Source organism: Callithrix jacchus, chromosome 4, assembly GCF_049354715.1.
Source record: "Callithrix jacchus isolate 240 chromosome 4, calJac240_pri, whole genome shotgun sequence".
Classification (NCBI taxonomy): Eukaryota; Metazoa; Chordata; class Mammalia; order Primates; family Cebidae; genus Callithrix; species Callithrix jacchus.
The window spans coordinates 81,310,147-81,328,495 of NC_133505.1; the positions used below are offsets into that span (position 1 = coordinate 81,310,147).

The window sequence follows — 18,349 nt, forward strand, 5'->3', positions numbered from 1 at the left end:
GAGAGGGTCACAGATTTTCCCTGTTTCTCAGCACTTCTGTGAACCTCCATCTTTCCCTTTCCCTTACTTGGGTCAATAAGTCCACACAGCGGGGGTCTACAAGGGCAAATTAGGGTAATGTGAATCCATTTGCCTGGGATACCTCAGTTTGTAGCTCTTATCCTTTCATTCTCAAATGTGTCCCTGTTTGGAAAATAAATTATGAGGTCACCCAGTTTTAAATATCTCTTGCTGGAGAAGACCCAAGACAAATACTCTACAAACGGTTGTTTCCTTCCTCTAGGAAATAATCATGTTCCACTTTTGAATATCTCCACTTAGCAAATTCTATCCTTTGGGTTGAAAATTACTTTCTGATAACTTCCACTTATTAGTCCTATTTCTGCCTTTGGTACAGCAAACACCAAGCTACAGCCACTTCCATAAACACTTCCTCATATTTTTTTCTACTTTAGGTTCTCTTGGCTGAAGAAACAACCTCCATTTTTTTTTTTGTATCACATGAATATTAGATACCTCACTCTACTCTGTTTCCATAACATAAAACCAACCACAGAGAACCCTCCTGTGATGATGCTATAGCTTGCGCTGGGATTAGAATCTTTTGTCTATGCCTCTGCCCCATCCTCACTAGAGATGAAGTGAGAGGGCAGGAACTCACCTGAGTCCAAAGATGTCTGTAGGACAGGCCTCATTGACAAAGCCTGTTACAGATTTCAATGATGTAAAAAGAGCTAATAGTTGCTGGAACTAATGAAAGCACTCGTGAGTAAGGCAATGAGACCAGATTAGATGCTGTTCACCAGTGCTGCATGAATTGTTATGTTAACACTAAATTGAACTTTTAAAGATTCTTTGGGTATACTTTTATAAGTTTAATATCTTTGGTTTATATAAGTATTTGAAAAGAGGAGGGGAAAGCTTAGTGAGAATGAATTGATAGTTGGAAGACTCGCTACAAAATGGAGCATATTTAATAGAAGACTAGAAGATTTTTTGAGGCAGAAAATCTCTAAGATGATGACAAAATGAGTATAACCCACATGATGATGAACTGGCTGCCATCAACAACTACCTCTGAATGAAATTCAGAGTTAGAAAGAGAAGGGCAAAGTGACTTCAGAAAAAAGAAATAACCACCTTTACTTTGAGTTGAAAATTACTTTCTGATAACTTCCATATATCAGTCCTATTTCTGCCCTCTGGTATAGCAAACACCAAGCTACAGCTACTTCCATAAATACTTCCTCATATTTTTCCTACTTTAGATAGTCCTAAAAAGAATATTGGAGTAAGAGAATATTAGAAGAGTTTAATTAAATAAATTATAAATTAAGAAAAACTGCAATTGCATTATTTTAAATTATAGATTAAACACTAGGAAAACAATCTTTAAACCAATGGGTTTTGGAAATAGTCATATCACTGAATAAAGAAAAGAAAGAAATGGAAAGTAATACGTTTGACTATTCAGAACTTCTAAATATAGATGAGGAACAGCTGTAATGTGCATGATGCTTTCTTTCTGAATGTAACTTAGATATGTTCATTATTTATGAAAGAAAAAAGTAGTAGCAACACAAATCATATAATGTCACTCAACGATTCAAAAGGTTTTCATAGAACCGACGGTACACAGGGCCTGGTGCTGTCACTTACTAGTTGTATAATGTGGGTGTACTTGACCTCCACATGCATCCTGAATTTCCTCACCTATAAAATGGGGAATAATAGTACCTCCCTCACAGGGTTTCTGTGGCAGTAAATGAATTATAACACAGGCAGCATCTAAAACCGTGTAAGACACAGTGTGAGTGCTCAGTAAGAACGCCTTTATCAGATAATTGAGGCATTCCACTTGTTGGGATCACTCTTCCTTTCCTTTCCCTTTTTCTTAAAGTAAGATCTCTAAAGCTTTATTCAAAATTTTCATTAGTCAGTAGAATAACATTTTATAAATCAGTGAAAACCGGTACCTACAAAAATTATAAAATAAAATACCAGCAATAGCATGAAATCACAAAGTGTAAAATTGGACATATTTTAGAACTGGTTTGTCGGAAAAATGCAGCTAACAAGTTTTCTTAATATGTCGTGGTTTAAATGTATTTTTAAAGTATTTTGGTGTTAAGTATTTTTGTTACCAGCACAGCTTGGTTCTTATTCCCACTCTGTCCCTACCACTCTTCCTTTCTGACTTACTTTTTCACTCTGCTATTCCTCAGCCCTCAGACAAGACTATGCCTGTGCCCTGAAGTCTTCCTGCTTCCACACTGCAGTGCTCCTGTCTGGTTTGTCTTTCAGACGAGAGGACCCTTCTCTTCCTTCTCTGTTGTTGTGTTTCTACTTTTCTTTCAAGAGCCAGGGAAATATTACATTCTTCACTATGCTTTCTCAGATCCCACATTCAGAATTCATTCATTGCTCCGCCCTTTCCTCCAGGGTGGTTCATCTCTCTATGGCATTCATAGATTCACCTGTATTCATTAAGAGACTACTGTTTCAGGTCCGCTATGGTATATAGCTGTAAACTAGAGAAACAGATGCCTTGAACCTTGTGTTGTAGTGCTTCCTTTGTCCTGTCTTGAATAATAATTCATGGTAAATATATGAGTTTCTCCCTGTAGACTGCAAATACCTTTGGGATCTGTATTGTAATCTTGCCCTCCCCTTCCTAATTCATCTTGGTGCTTGCCTAGTACAATGTTTTGCACATGACAGAGATGTAACACGTATTAATTAAGTGAATTAATGAAAAATGTGTGTGGAAATATGACTTTTTAAAAAGACATGTATGAATTAGATTTGTTTTTAAAAATGATTAGACTATAAAAAATGCTTCTTATGTCGTGCAACCTACATTATTGCAACTCCTCTTTGAAATTTCTGTCCCCCTTTTAAGTGTCTAATATCAGAGGCTTAGAACACAGTCATCTTGTTCAAGGTAATATCCTAGGTGAAAAGGCAAATAGAAATTCTTTTGTGAATAAACACCAAAAAAAAAAAACCAGAAAAGAGATGGTTTATGCGTAAAGTATATTTTAGTACAATCTGCATTCCAAGACACTTTCAATATTTCCATAAATAAATAATGAATGGAACCAATTAAATATGTGGAGGTCAATGAGGAAGAATATCATTATTACCTTGCCCTTATGGATGACAGCTCCCTTGCCCCTCAATTATTGTACTTGACAGGCAAAACCATAATCATGGTTAAATTCTACCCACTGCCTACTCCTTACCTGAATCTTTGTATAGCTGAGCATGGCTGGAGAAAAACAAACATTAGAACTCACTTTAAATTTATGATCCTTAAGTAAAATCACTCTATATTTCTCTGGTCCAATTCAGTTTTGCACTCTCCTGGAGAGGTAGACACTTTTGCTGGATTTCCTGTACCTTCTTGCTGATTCTTACTGTTAGCTGATGAGCTTGCTTCATGTTTTACTGAGAACAAGAGGAGCCAGAAGAGAACTTCACAAGCATCCAGCGCTGCATCTGCTCACTGCTCACTGGCTGCATCTGTGCTCATAGTCTATGCTTTCCTTCCTGTGACTATTTGATGATTGGTCTGTGCTCTTACTTAAGACCAACTTTCCACTTATGTACCAGGTCCCATCCTTTTTTACCTTCCAAGAACATTTTTCCAGAAACTCTTCTCTCACTTTCCTACATCATTATTTTCCCTTTTGCTACTGGATTATTTCTAGAAGGACACAAACATGCTATTATTTTTCATTCTATTAAAAAAATCCTCTATAGCATGTTTCCTCCAGCTAGTAGCTCATTTTTCTATTTACACTGACAGTGAAACTCTTTGAAAAGATCTGTCTTTTCAGTGTGACAATTCCTCAAAGATCTAAAGACAGAAATACCATTTGGCCCAGCAGTTGCATTATTGCATATACCCAAAGGAACATAAAGCATTCTGTTATAAAGGCACATGTATGCATATGTTCATTGCAGTATTGTTCACAATAGCAAAGACATGAAATCAACCTAAATTCCCGTCGATGATAGACTAGATAAAGAAAATGTGGTACATATATACCATGGAATACTATGTAGGCATAAAAAAGAAATGAGACCATGTCCTTTGCAGGGACAGGGATGAAGCTGGAGGCCATTATCCTTAGCAAAGTAATACAGGAACAGAAAACCAAATACTGCATGTTATAAGTTGAAGCTAAATGATGAGAACACATGGACACATACAGGGGAAAAACACACACTGGGGCCTATCAGAGAGTGGATGGTGGTTGGAGGGAGAGGATCAGAAAAAAATAACTATTGGTTATTAGGCTTAATACCTGGGTGATGGAATAATCTATACAACAAACCTCCATGACACAAGTTTACCAACGTAACAAACCTGTGCATTTACTCCTGGACTTAAAAGTTATAATAAAAAAAGATTTGTCTTTCCCTCCTTTTCCAAGACAAAGCAAGGTCCTAGCGAATGAGGATTTTCTCTGATATCACATGCATAGTTACCATACCTGCCCCCCCACCACCTTTATTTTCTCTCTCTCTCTGCCCCTCTGTCTCTTCTCTGCCTCTCTCTGTCTCTCCCCTTTATTCTTTTTATATTTCAGTATGTGCGATGTGCTTATAGAGCCTGCTGTATTCAATGTGCAAATATGATACCTCACCAGAAGGTGTGACTATCTAACAAACAATATGCAGTGACTGTAAACTGTAACTCCACTGATCCCTTCTGTGAATTTTGATATTGACATTTGTTGATGGGGGTGGTGGTGAGGGCTGTGGTTTTGTAAAAACATTTGGGAAAAGGCAGAGATTTACAGAGTAGGATGGGCTCCCTTGAGCTGGGAGGTTCTCTTGAAAGACCTGGCAGGTAGAAAGTATTTAGGTGGGTATAAAGGAGGACAAGATGTCAGTTGGCAGGGAGCCTTCCAGCAGACTAAGGAAAATGGTTGCCACTGAAGGCTTAAATTGGGGAGGGTGGAGTATTTATTTATTTATTTTCTTTTTAAATTTAGCCACTCTATCTGGGAGCTGACCTAGATTCTGTAACCCAGTGTAACTATGATAATTTTGGAAATTTCCAAATACATAGAAAGGAAAGTTAAAGGAACAACCATTGAATTTAATTTATCCTAAAAAACAGTCCTATCTGCCCAAGGATGCAAGTGGCAGTTCTGAAATACTGAGTTTTGAACCTTTGTTTATTGTTTAAAAATTAGGTTTGGGTTGGGCATGGTGGCTCATGCCTGTAATCCCAGCACATTGGAAGGCTGAGGCAGGCGCATCACTTGAGGCCAAAAGTTCGAGACCAGCCTTGCCAACGTGGTGAAATGCCCATCTCTACTAAAAATATAAAAACAAAATTAGCCAAGTATGGCGGCACACCCCTGTAATCCCAGGTACTTGGGAGGCTGAGGCAGGAGAATTGCTTGAACCTGGGAGGTGGAGGTTGCAGAGAGTGGAGATTGTGCCACTGCATTCCAGCCTGGGCAACCAAGTGAGAATCCTTAAAAAAAAAATTAGGTTTGGATCACCTAAGCATGTTTATTAGCTAATGTGGAAGCTAGCCTTTTAGTCAAAGTACCATTTTCACTCTAGGTTGAAGGCTGATGGCCATGTGACCTCAATGTTGACTGGCATCCCTGAAGACATTACAGGCCACATCATCTCCTTGTCATATCACTGAAGAGCTTATTACTTTATTCATTCCAATACAAAAGTTGGCTTCCAGTCATAGGCTGCTTACAAAGTTTCCATTTCAGGCTCAGCTTTGTCCACAAGTCATTCTCTTTCTTGGTTACATTCTCAAGCAGATACTTACCAACCTGTTTGGACCATTCCTTACCAAACTGTCTCTTCTAGAGAACTTTTTTTTTAGCTATTTAATCCTGTAGATATACAAAGGCTACTGTAAACATACAGTGGCAATCCTAGACATCAGCAATAGGAGAATCAGGCTTTCATGGTAGCATTGCTATGAAAGCAACAGCCATTGGCATAAGCACTTAGCAAACCCATCATGTCTTCCTAGGGGAAAAGGTCTCGATGTCTTAATGAATTAATTAATGGGAGCAGAGACAAAATTTACTGGAATTTCTGCAGGGCAAAAATCACCATTTGAGGAACAGAACTCTGCAGAGAATAAGTAGATAACATTTCAGCACCAAATCAATGACTGGAAGTTAAAAAACCCCCACAATTTAATTTTTCCCCAGTTTTTCTAACTTTACTAAAAAAAGTGAGAGACTGTGGCCTTTTTGCAAATATGTCTCTTGTTTGTGATTCATTATATCCCGGTCCTCCCACTACATTAGTAGATTGTCAATTATACACCTGAGAAATTTTTCCCAAAGAGCAAAGGCAATTAAATACAAATCGTGCTTAACATACCTGAATATGATCAACAGATTATGCAGATTTTCTGACTACGTTGTTCAGTCTGTCCCAGAAGATTGCATGGATTTTAAGCACACTGTCTTCTGGGCAATAAAGTGGAGAACACAGAAGCTTCTACAACTTGCTTTCCCACTAGCCCTCCTACAGGTAGTTCTCAACAAACTTATACAATGCCAGCCCCAGTCTGTGGCCTGGGAGGCAAAACTTGTGGGAATAAATGATGCAAAAGAAGGCCACAGAAAGTAAGGAAACTTGCAGTTATTTCCTTTAATGAATTGGGAAGTAGATAGACTTTCACAATAGCCAGCATGCACCCTGATGATCAATAATGCATGGGGTGAATGCTACACCATTTTCCTCTCTGTAGCTTTTGAAAATTGGATGCCATCACTGTCTTTTTTACCTCTAAAACTGGCATTTGTTCAGCAGCAGTACTCCTACTGAGGATACAAATCAGCGGTCTCTTCTCTGAAATAATTAGAGTGGTTGCATTATTTTTCTCTTCTTGCAAAAATCAGGTTTAACCATCACAGTTGCTATGTCAGAAGGAAATGGTTAGGGTCCTCGGCAAACCCTTGCAAAAAAAAGGGGTTCCTAGTGCCTACCTTCAATTCTGTACATGGACATATGTACTGAGCCCTACCTCATTGCACTTAAAAAAAAAAGGAAGAACCAAATCTATAGGTGACATGCTGAGGCACACAACATATGCACTTTTTGCTGAGGGCCTAAGCAGTGTGGTGACTGGGCAGGAACAGAACTGAAGTTGAAGGGAGAGGTAGAAAAGGAGGTTGCCTCTTTTGTGCCCAAAGGGGATGATCCTCTGAACAGGTGAAGTTGTCAGTTCTTCAGGTCTGGTAAATGTCAGGGAGTGAAGAGGTAGGAGTATAGCAGGGCTGTGTTTTCAATCGTACCCAGAGCAGAAATGTATGCAAACTCCCCATCCGTCTTAGTAGAGTGAGAGGGCAGGGCATATTGAGAAGAGGAGGAGTGTTCTTTCTCAGAGCTGACTAGTCTCTGTGTCCTGGGAAAGGAGAGAAACACATCTGAGTTCCCTGTTATGCGGCTGCAAAAAAATGTAGTACATACTGCCTCCACTTGAGGCTTGAAATCACTTGATAATGTAGACTCTCGGCTGAGGTTCACTAACATTTAGCTGCCAGCTGCAGAGGCGCTGTTCCTGCAAGTTGAGAACTATACTTCTAGTAAGGGTGAATGCCTGTGCCTTTCAAATAGGGGTACAGGCACACTCAAGGTGGGCAGTGCTGTGCCAGGGGTTGTGAGAAACCATAGGATCAACACATTGCTTCTTCATGGAATGCTAAATTTGCCTTGGCAATTTTAACAAAACATTTAAAATGTTTAGGACCACCCGAATACATAAACAAAATCAACAAATCCTTTCTCTACACATGAGCCAAGCTTAAAAAATATGAGAGTAGGATATTTTTATAAGCTGTGATTAATAGTAAAATGCGTTATCACTTTGAAATAATGAAGAATAGAGTTGGATTAATGCTGAGGTCAGGTTGGAGTAAACGGAATGTAAAACTGAGGTGAGAGCAGTTCTATTAAAATGGTTATCCAGCTTGGCGAAGGCTTCATGCGCAGCTGCCTAGTTTTCGGGGGCGGACACAAACAAACCAATCCTTTCTCCAGCAGCCAGACTTTTCATTACCCCTCAAATCATCCTGCTGCCATCTCCTCATATGTATATATTAAGGCCCATTAAGCCACTCCTAATCATCTTATCCTTACAGTAACTGAAGTTCCACTAACCTTTTTCACTGCTCTGCCTCCAAATTCTTTTTTTTTTTTTTTTCAAGACAGAGTCTCACTCTGTCACCCAGCCTGAAATGCAATGGCATGATCTCGGCTCACTACAACCTCTGCCTCCTGGATTCAAGCGATTCTCTTACCTCAGCCTCCTAGATAGCTGGGATTACAGGTGCCTGCCACTAAGCTTCGATAATTTTTGTATTTTTAGTAGAGACGGGGTTTTACCATGTTGGCCAGGCTGGTCTCAAACTCCTGACCTCAGGTGATCCGCCTGCCTTGGCCTCCCAAAGTGCTGGGATTACAGGTGTGAGCTATCACTCTGGGCCCTGCTAATTCTCAATTGTGTGTACTTTTTGGATACCATCTCCATAAGTTTCAGAATGTGGGCTTAAATAAGTACACAGGTCAGTGGTAAGAGAATCAGCAAGGAATTTTACAAGTAAATCTGAGATTATGATTGTACATGAATGTGAGCAACACTATGCTCTGCAGAGCACTGGTACAGCGTAGGTTGACATGAAGGTTGGAAACCAAGGGGTTATGCCAGAGAGTACCAGGTAATGCATGAGCAGGAGGTAGGTTCAGTCCATGGTATTTGAAGCTGACTTGGAGGTGGTTGGGGATAACAAGTAACAAGAATTCACAGAGACCCACTAAGAGCTTATAAAACAAATTCCAAAAATTCAGGCGGAAGCTAACTTCAGAAGCTGAGGTACACTGAAGAGATATTAGGGAAAAGGAATGTGGATTTACTTATGAGACATAATGATTTGTGCCAAATATCCATTTTCCTTCTGGTTCCAGCTGTGCTGTGGTGCTATAACACAAGATATCTTTCTTTCTGTGATTACTAAGACTGCTATATATTTGGGGGAAAATTTTATATCATTTGATTTCTATCATATCTGAAGCACTTATCTCAGAGTCAGCTCTAATTTAGCTGAGCATCTCTGTTTTCTGGAAGTTTGTACTATCCATGATTATAATATTACAAACCACACACTACCTTTTGGTCTTACTGCTGTCATGTAAATTTAATCTTGGAGTATGTTGGGAATTCTCAGTAAAGACAATTGCATATATACAGATTGTTTGTTGCATATATTACCAAAAAAGAATGATATTCTAACTACTGAAGCATAGCAGAATTGGAGCAGATCAAATAGAAACAGCTGTACATCTTTGGCTGTTAACTTTCAGATGCATAAGCACCTATCAGTTCCTGCAGAAAAGTAAGGGAAACTTCATTTTGGGTACTTGGGAACTGAAGCTATAGTAACTTCCTCAATTGGGCAATTAACTAATTTCTGTTTGCTCTGGTTTGTAACTTGAAAGTAGATAATATTTCCAACACTAGAGTTTTTGATTAGTGCTTGCCTCTTATGTAGTTTTGTTTTGAAAATTAAATGAGAAAAGAGATATTGGCATTTTGCAGAGAGCCTGGGACATTGTTACCGGTTATTATGATCTAGTACCACTCCATTCTGAGGTTTAGGGCTAGGCCTGGTAGGCATTGATTGCCTGATTTAGCAAATAAAGATACAGGACCCAGTCAAATTTAAATTTCAGATAAATAATGAATATTTTATTTTTCAGTAAAAGTATGTTCCATGGAATATTTGGGATAGCAGATGTATTTAGTCAAAATGCTCCCGTTAAAAGACAGAGATTGTCAGACTACATTGAAAGAAGTTCCCATGATTTGTGGTTTTAAGAGACATATTTAAGTCAGAAAACATAGAGGTTAAAATTAGAAGAATGGAAAAAGTTATAATAGAAAAACAACAATCAAAAAAAAAAAAAAAACCAACAATCAAAAGAAAGCTGATATGTTAATATCAGATGAAGTCAGAGCATTATTGTAAATACTAATAACCAGCTCTGGGGCGTGGGTGAGATTTGTGTCATTTGCTGCTTTCTGTGTGTTAATACTCTGTCATGACTGATTTCAAGCCACCAATGTGACATAATGGAACACTGAGTTTGGAAAAGATGTGGTCAATTGGCTCTTATTCGATCAAGCCAGTTCCAACAAACCAGTGGACAAAGTTCATTATTAGGCAGAAAACATTACAAAGACAAAGACAGACATGTCACATTGATAACTGCTTAATAGTCATAGGAAGTTAAAATTCTATGCACTTAATGCCACATAAATATATAATACAAAGGTTGATAGACAATACTGCAAATCCACAATAACAGTAAGTACATGTTAAGATATTTCTCTTAATTGACAAAATGAACAAATAAATTCAGTATGGGTAGGGAAGATGTGAAAAACATGCTCAAACTGACCTAATGGACATGTATGAGGCATCATCTCTCTAAACTATAAAATATGCCTTCTTTCAAGCAGATGTAAAATAAACAAAAATTGGACACATACTGTACTAAATTTCAAATCTGATATCACATGTGTCATGTTCTCAGACTAATAGAGAAGTAAGCTAGAAATTAGTTTGAAAAACAGATGGAAAATCTTCATATATTTGAAAAGAAAAAATTCTTCCAAATAACCCATATGTCAAAGAAGAAATAATTATGGTTATTAGAGAGTATTTTTCTTAAATGATAAAATTGCCACATAATAAAACTTGTGGAATGAAACTAAAGCAGTTCCTAATGGAAATAATGTCATCGAAACGCATATTTTAGAAAAAGGAAAAAGCTAAATATTAATGACCTATGTATCCATCTCAAAAGACTAGTGTAAAAAAACAAAACTGTCCGGCCAACTTTTTTTCTCTTAGCTACACTGTTATTACTGCTTCTATGAATGGGGAAATCAGGCTGCAGGCTCACTTGGAAAGGGAAGGTTTGGAAATCTGGCTAGGGGACTAGTGTAGGGAATAAGAGATGAATAGACTGTGGAATAGCTTGTGGGGCCCAGCTAACTTGACAGTGCAGGAATTTGTTTCATGGAAGCTCTCTGTTTGAATTTCTCTAATAATACTTGGAAGCTCAGGAATGAGAATAAAAAAAAGCAGAAAAATCTAACTTTCCTAGATTGAGATTAAGAAGATGAGACAGAGGTCAAGGAGCACAATTTCTTTTGTACCACCAAGAAGACTGTTGAGAGTGGCTCAGTAGCAAACTACAGGACCTAGGATTCATGTGCAGTCTATTGAGGCCTGGATAGGCTGAAGAACTGGACAAAATGGCTGAGGGACTGATGTTTTGATGAGAATAGGATCAGATCCAATAAAAAGGAGGCAGAGAAATTATTGAAAAGGGGGTATTTCAGAATCTTGTATCTCCAGAGGCTGAAAAGAGTGCAGATCTGGAGGTGAAGTTTCAGTGTTTTGATAGTGGGGTAGGGGGAGTGATGTTTTTGAGGGCAGTGTGTTTTGAAGATACTTTCCCAAGTGTCAAGTTGCACCCATTAAGCAACATACTGCCTTTAGGTACATAACACAGTCTTAAATAAGTTACTTACTACTAACATAGAGTTTTGTCATGGGCGTTTAAAATAACACTATCAATAAATGACTCTAATACTTTGAGGATTTCAAGACATGACACCCTTTTAGTGAAAGGTAGGCATCCTAAGATAGGTGCCTCCATTTCTAGCACAGAGCTGAAGGATCTGACCCTGTATTCTGAGATCGTTTATGAAAACAGATGTTAGAAATGGTGCTGAACCAGCAATCATCTGGTGGTATTAGCAAAGTTGGTTTTTGAGTTAATAGTAAAATCCATATTAAGTCCACTAATTATATTATAGAGGACTGATTATTATTAATAGATTAAGTAGATGTAAGATAGAACTGGATACAGGTCACATCCCAACTTTGGTTCTAACTCTCCCACCTCAAATGATTTTAGAAATACTACCTAGCATTCTCTGCCTTAGGTTCCCAACCATAAATAAGCACAAATTAGCTTTATGTTTGTTTAAAAAGATATGTTAATCTAAATTATTATTAACATGATTACTGTCTGCAAAGTGTTTTGATCAGGTCTAAGCTGATCTGGGTACAATGGGTTAATAATAGTGTCATAGTATTTCATAGTTCAACTTACTTAAATGTAACTTTTACTTGTTTATAAAGCAGCAGGAAGCTTAAGACAGACAAATTAGTCCTACATGTGTTATTTTCTTTATGGTATTACAACAGTTCTGAAGCAGAAACTTTTCACTAATTTTGAGGTTCTGACTTTTCTCCACAAAACTTCTCTTCATTTAGTTTTCCTTAACTCTTCTTCTGGGGGCAATTATGAAAATAGATGCTTGCTGTGGTGAAGAGGCTTAAGATGGCTGAATGAAGAAAATGAAGTTGGAATGAATTAAGATGACTTTACAAAGGCAATACAGAAAGACATTGTTTTCTCAAGAATGACTGAATGTAAATGAGAAAATATTTATTGACTTAAAACAACCATATGCTTTGAAGCAGCATCGCTGTTCTGTAGCTCTTTCATATTCTTTTTACATTCCTTATGGCTGGAAGAGAGGAGCAATAGAGGGAGAACATTCTCAGTAAATAATTACAGAAGCACATTCTGCTGCTAGTTCAGAACTTGACAGCCGCATTTCCATATATGAATTCTCATTACCAGGGCTGTGTCAGTCAACCTCATGAACTCATTGTGAGATAAGCTTGGGCATGCAGATTGCCTTGAACCCAGAGCAGAGTGCACCCTCCTTTATTACAGGTTTCATCTGCCTTGGTGACCCTGCTTTGTGAGGCTGACATCGTAGCCTTGGAAGGAAAGATCTTCTTAGACAGTGAACTTATGCCCAGTGGTTGCTGAAAACTGTCCACTGTGGAAGATTACAATTCACATTTTGGTCAGAGACTTTCCTTTCTTTCAGCAAATTGCTGTGTGTTTTTCTAAGGCTTGGTATAACAAGTTCCTTCCCCACGACTGCAGAGGTCTTTTCTACCCTTAAGCAAGAAGCGGTGTTGTGGATGGAGACCTCAGTTACCCCTGAGTGTGGTACTTTATAATACAATGATGAGGTCAGGATTTTTATTATGGTCATTACAACGTGTATTCTGAGTTAAAATATAAGCCTAGAGACTACTGTGAAAAATAAACTTTCTTGCTTCAGATGAATTATTTTCAAATAGCATAAAATATGTGAAAATGATTGTGTCACCAAACGTATAGAGGATCTGAATTTCCAGACATAATTAGCATGCAAATACAGCTGATGTTCAAGGTGGTTGTATTCTCATCATTAACAGAAATGGTTAAGAAACTAGTAGGTCATTTCAGCCCTGTTTAATTAGCTCACACATGCAATAGTCCCTGAGTATGATTAGTGACACAAGCATAAAGGGGCCCCAAGGCAGCAAGTAATTTTTATTATTAAAGCAAATACATAATCTAATAAATGGTTTCAGGTGTGCTGCCGCAGATTGTTCATTTGTACACGAAGTGTCTTCAGTTTACATAGCTTCCATTTTAAGGACATCCTCTCAGATTTGATTGAACAAGAAAGTCTGCCTGGGACCTTTGAATGATGCTGACCTGAGACTAGCACAGATGAACAAAATATAGGAGCTACACAGTTAATGTGCCTACCATTGGGCAGCTGTCTCAGGTATGCAAATGAAGCTATGTTCCCTGTTAATGAAGCTACAATGAAGCAAAGTATCTTCTGTGTAATTTTATGAAATGAGAGCATACCCCAATAGTAAAGGACTGGCAAGAAGTGGAGTGTCTGAAATGCAAATTTCCTGACATTTCACAGCTACTAAAATAATTATCCTACCTTAGTGACCTAATAATAACTTAGTTAAAGGTTTCATTTAGTATAATCAAATGTAGTGGAAAAGACACATACTAAGGTAAACACTATTTCCATTTTAGGACTTGCCAAGGATAAATTTTCTTTCTTCTCTTTCTCCTACGCATTGAATGTCACAAGCAATTAAATGAAATTATTTATGTGGAATGGAAAAGTAAGAACATAAAGCAGTGATGTGCATATCAGATGCACTGGTATTTCTGTTATGAACCTCAAAGAAAGGAGCCTTGGTGTCTTAATGAAGTAATTGTTCTTTGAGCCCTTGAACTGTCTTTTGTTGTGCTAAAAGAATTTTATTTAATGAATGTTTTGAAATCAAAGCTATCTCACATTTAGGTATTCATGGAAAAAAACTACATTCATAATCTGCAAAGCTTAAAGGAAACCTTTTGAAATATTGGCATGTCTGAATCATTTTATATTCTGTATGTAGCACAGTATTGACTATATGGTAAGCATTCTGCAGAATTAAATTGGTAAAAAGTCACCTAAGGGCGTAGAAAAACTTCTGAGAAACAATTTGTAAATGTGAGTCAAATACCATAAAACTGTTTACATTGCTTTGACCCAATAAATTTACTTTAGTGAATTTATGCTGTCTTAAATACTGAGGCTTATGCACAAAGCTCTTTATTGCAATGTTATTTGCAATAACAAAATAATTAGTAATAATCAGTTTTGTTGAGTAGTTAGATAAAGCGTATCTTGACACATTTACTGAAAGAAACATGCAGCCAATAAAACGAAGCTTGTCAAAACTAGATGGCAATGTGGAACATTCATATGATGTAATACAACTACAAAAGGCTGACATAAAATTTGTGTATGGTAGAGCTGTAATCGTGTAAAAATTAAATACACATTCCTAGAAAAAGTAATGCTAGCATAGATTGTGTTTGGATGGAACTACTATTGGTAATTTTTGTCTCTTTAATTTTTCAAAACTACACATCTTTTAAAATGAAACTGCTGAATTTAGCTAAACACCCAGTTGTTATGCTTAGAAGCTAGTTGTGTTGAACTGAACCTTTCTTTTCTCTACCCAAACTATTTTCTATGTAAATATACTCATGATGGTTAGTTGGCCACGAATAAGAAACCAGTTGGCAGAGGTAAAGCTTTAATTAATATAAACCTCGCTAACTGAAGATTAACATATATTCACAGATCTAAGATTCTTATGAAATAAAAAGCCCTAAATGAGTAGCAAGTTAGGTTTTTTTTTTTCAATATGGCTGACTGGAGACATTGGATGCCAGTTCTCCTTAGAAAGAAGACTTGTGGTGGCTCACTCCTGTAATCTTAGCACTTTGGGAGGCCGAGGTGGGTGGATCATTTGAGGTCAAGACTTTGAGACCATCATGGTCAACATGGTGAAACCCTGCCTCTACTAAAAATACAGAAATTAGCCAGGCATGATGGCAGGTACCTGTGGTCCCAGCTATTCAAGAGGCTGAGGCAGGAGAATCACTTGAACCCAGGAGGCAGAGGTTACAGTGAGCTGAGATGGCACCACTGTACTCCAGCATGGGTGACAGAGAGAGACTCCATTAAAAAGGAAAAAAAAAAAAAAAAAAAAAAAAAGAAGAGAAAGGAGTCAAAGACTCAAAGTTACAGTTGAAAAATTATAAATAGAATTTCAAGAGGAAAGTGCTGGACCATAGTGGAGAACTCGCCAGAAGAAGCTAGGGCACAGAAAATCAATGCACCAGGAAATGGCCATACTTCTTGAAGCAATCTCTGAATTCAATGCAATCCCATCAAAATATCAATGCTATTTTTTACAGAATTAAAAAGAAACAATACTAATATTCATATGGAACCAAAAAAGAGCTCAAATAGAAAAAACAACAAAAGAAAGAAGCTAGAAACATCACATTCAAATGATACTACAAGGCTATAGTAATTAAAACAGCATGGTACTGATATAAAAAGATATATATAGAATGGAATACAGTCGAGAACCCAGAAACAAAGTCACATACCTACCTACAAGCAGTTGATCTTTGACACACTTGACAAAAACATATACTGGGGAAAGAATATACTATTCAATAAATGGTACTGGGAAAATAGGATAGCCATATGCAGAAGAATTAAACTGAACTAATATCTCTCATTGTATATAAAAATTAGCTCAAGATGGATAAAAGACTTAAACATGAGAGCTTAAAACTCTAAACATTCTAAATGGAAACCTAGGAAAAACTCTTCTGGACATTAGCCTACAGAAATGATTTATTACTGAGACTTATATAGCAAATGCAACAAAACCAAAAATAGACAAATGGGACTTAATTAAAGTAAAATGCTTATGCACAGCAAAAGAAATATTTAACAGAGTAAAGAGATACACAAAATTGGAGAAAATATTTGCAAATTATGCACCTAACATAGGGCTAATATCCAGAATCTATAAGGAATGCAAACACTCAACCAGAAAAAACTAACCCCATCAAAAAGTGGTCAAAGAAGACTTTTCAAAATAACTTAAAACAGAACCACCACCATTTGACCCAGCAATCCCATTACTGGGCTTATATCTAAAAGAAAATAAATCATTCTACCAAAAAGACACATGCACTTGCAAGTTCATCACAGTACTATTCACAACGGTAAAGACATAGAATCAATCTAGGTGCTGATGAGTGGTGGATTAAATAAAAATTGTGGTATATATAAACCATTAAACACTTTGCAGCCATAAAAAAAAAAAACCAAAAATGAAATCATGTCCCTTGTAACAACATAAATGAAGCTGGAGACCATTATCCTAAGCAAATTAATACAGAAACAGAAAACCCAATACTGCATGTTCTCACTTATAAGTGGGAGCTAAACATGGGTACTCTGGACATACAGATGACAACCATAGACACTTGGGACGACTAGAGGGAAGAGGGCAAGAGAGAGACAAGGGTTGGAAGACTTCCTCTTTTGTACTGTGCTGAGTACCTGCATAATGGGGTCACTTGTACCCCAAAACTCAGCATCATGCAATATACCTATGTAACTAACCTGCATGTGTATGCCCTGGACCTACAGTAAAAGTTAAAATTATTTTTGAAAATTAACAAAGAACATAAACAGATATTTTGCAAAAGGAGACATACAAATGGCCAACAAGCATATGAAAAAAATGCTCAATGTCACTAATCTCAGAGGAATGCAAATTAAAATTACATTGAGATATCATCTCACATCAGTCAGAATAACTATTATTCAAAGTCAAAAAATCACGGATGTGGAGAAAAGTAAATGCTTATGCACTGTTAGCAGAAATGTAAATTAGTATGACCTCTATGGAAGATAATATGCTGATTTACCTAAGAAGTAAAAATAGAAGTGCCGTTTGATCCAGCAATCCCACTGCAGGTGTCTACCCAAAGGAAAAGAAATCATCATATCAGAAAGATTCCTGTATTTGAATATTTATTGCAACGTTGTTCTCAATAGCAAAGATATGGAATCAACCCTAGTGACCATTAACAAATGAATGAATAAAGAAAATATGGTTATATATCCATGGAATGCTGCTCAGCCAAAAAAGTGAATGAAATAATGTATTTTGCAGCAACCTGGATGGAACTGGAGGCCACTCTCTTAAGTGAAATCACTGAGAAGCAGAAAGGCAAATGCCGCATGGTATCACTTACAAGTGCGAGCTAAATCATGTGTACACAAAACAGAGCGAGTAGAACAACAGATACTAGACACTCAAAAAGATGGGAGAGTGGAAGGGGAGTGAGGAATGAGAAATTACCTAATGAGTACAATGTACATTATTCGGGTGATGGTTACACAAAAGCCCAGATCTCACCAGTATGCAATATATCAGTGTAACAAAACTGTACTTGTACTCCCTAAATCTATATTTAAAAAATCAAGTAACATGTTAGAATTTTTTGTTATGCAATTATTGGGCATTGTTTCCTAGAAGTAAGCATATAACAAATGGCAGTTTTTTTGATAAGCTGATTTCATTTCACTTCTTTTATATATATATATATAGTATAATCATATATAATATTATATATAATTATATATATAATTATATTTGGAGTTGTGTATAATAGCTGATATGTAATATATAAAAATAGAAAAAATAGTTAAATTAACAGAATTAATGTAACAAAAAATTTAACAAAGCCAAATTGCTTGGTTATGTCTATGAAATAGTCAAATTGGTTTACTTCATCACATTCAGTTTAGAATATACCAGAAGCTCATTTTTTATTTCTATTTACAATGATTTTTATAAATATAAACATTTATATATAATTGATAATTCAATGAAAAAGTAAACTTTTGCTTCTTTCACTATTGTTTATAAATAACAAAACATGAAGAAACCTTTTCGAGAAATCTTTTCTCCCTCCAAATGCAACTGCTGAGAAATTCTATATAAAATAACTGATGGAA

General features: G+C 36.8%; 1 protein-coding gene and 1 long non-coding RNA gene across 3 annotated transcripts in view; one reads left to right on the forward strand and one right to left on the reverse strand.

Annotated features, from left to right (window-relative positions):
* IMPG1 (interphotoreceptor matrix proteoglycan 1) overlaps nucleotides 1–18,349 on the reverse strand; it is a 174,224-nt gene that overhangs the window by 154,751 nt on the left and 1,124 nt on the right. The gene's annotated exons all lie outside the window — the stretch shown is intronic.
* LOC128931788 (uncharacterized) overlaps nucleotides 1–18,349 on the forward strand; it is an 88,209-nt gene that overhangs the window by 18,833 nt on the left and 51,027 nt on the right. The gene's annotated exons all lie outside the window — the stretch shown is intronic.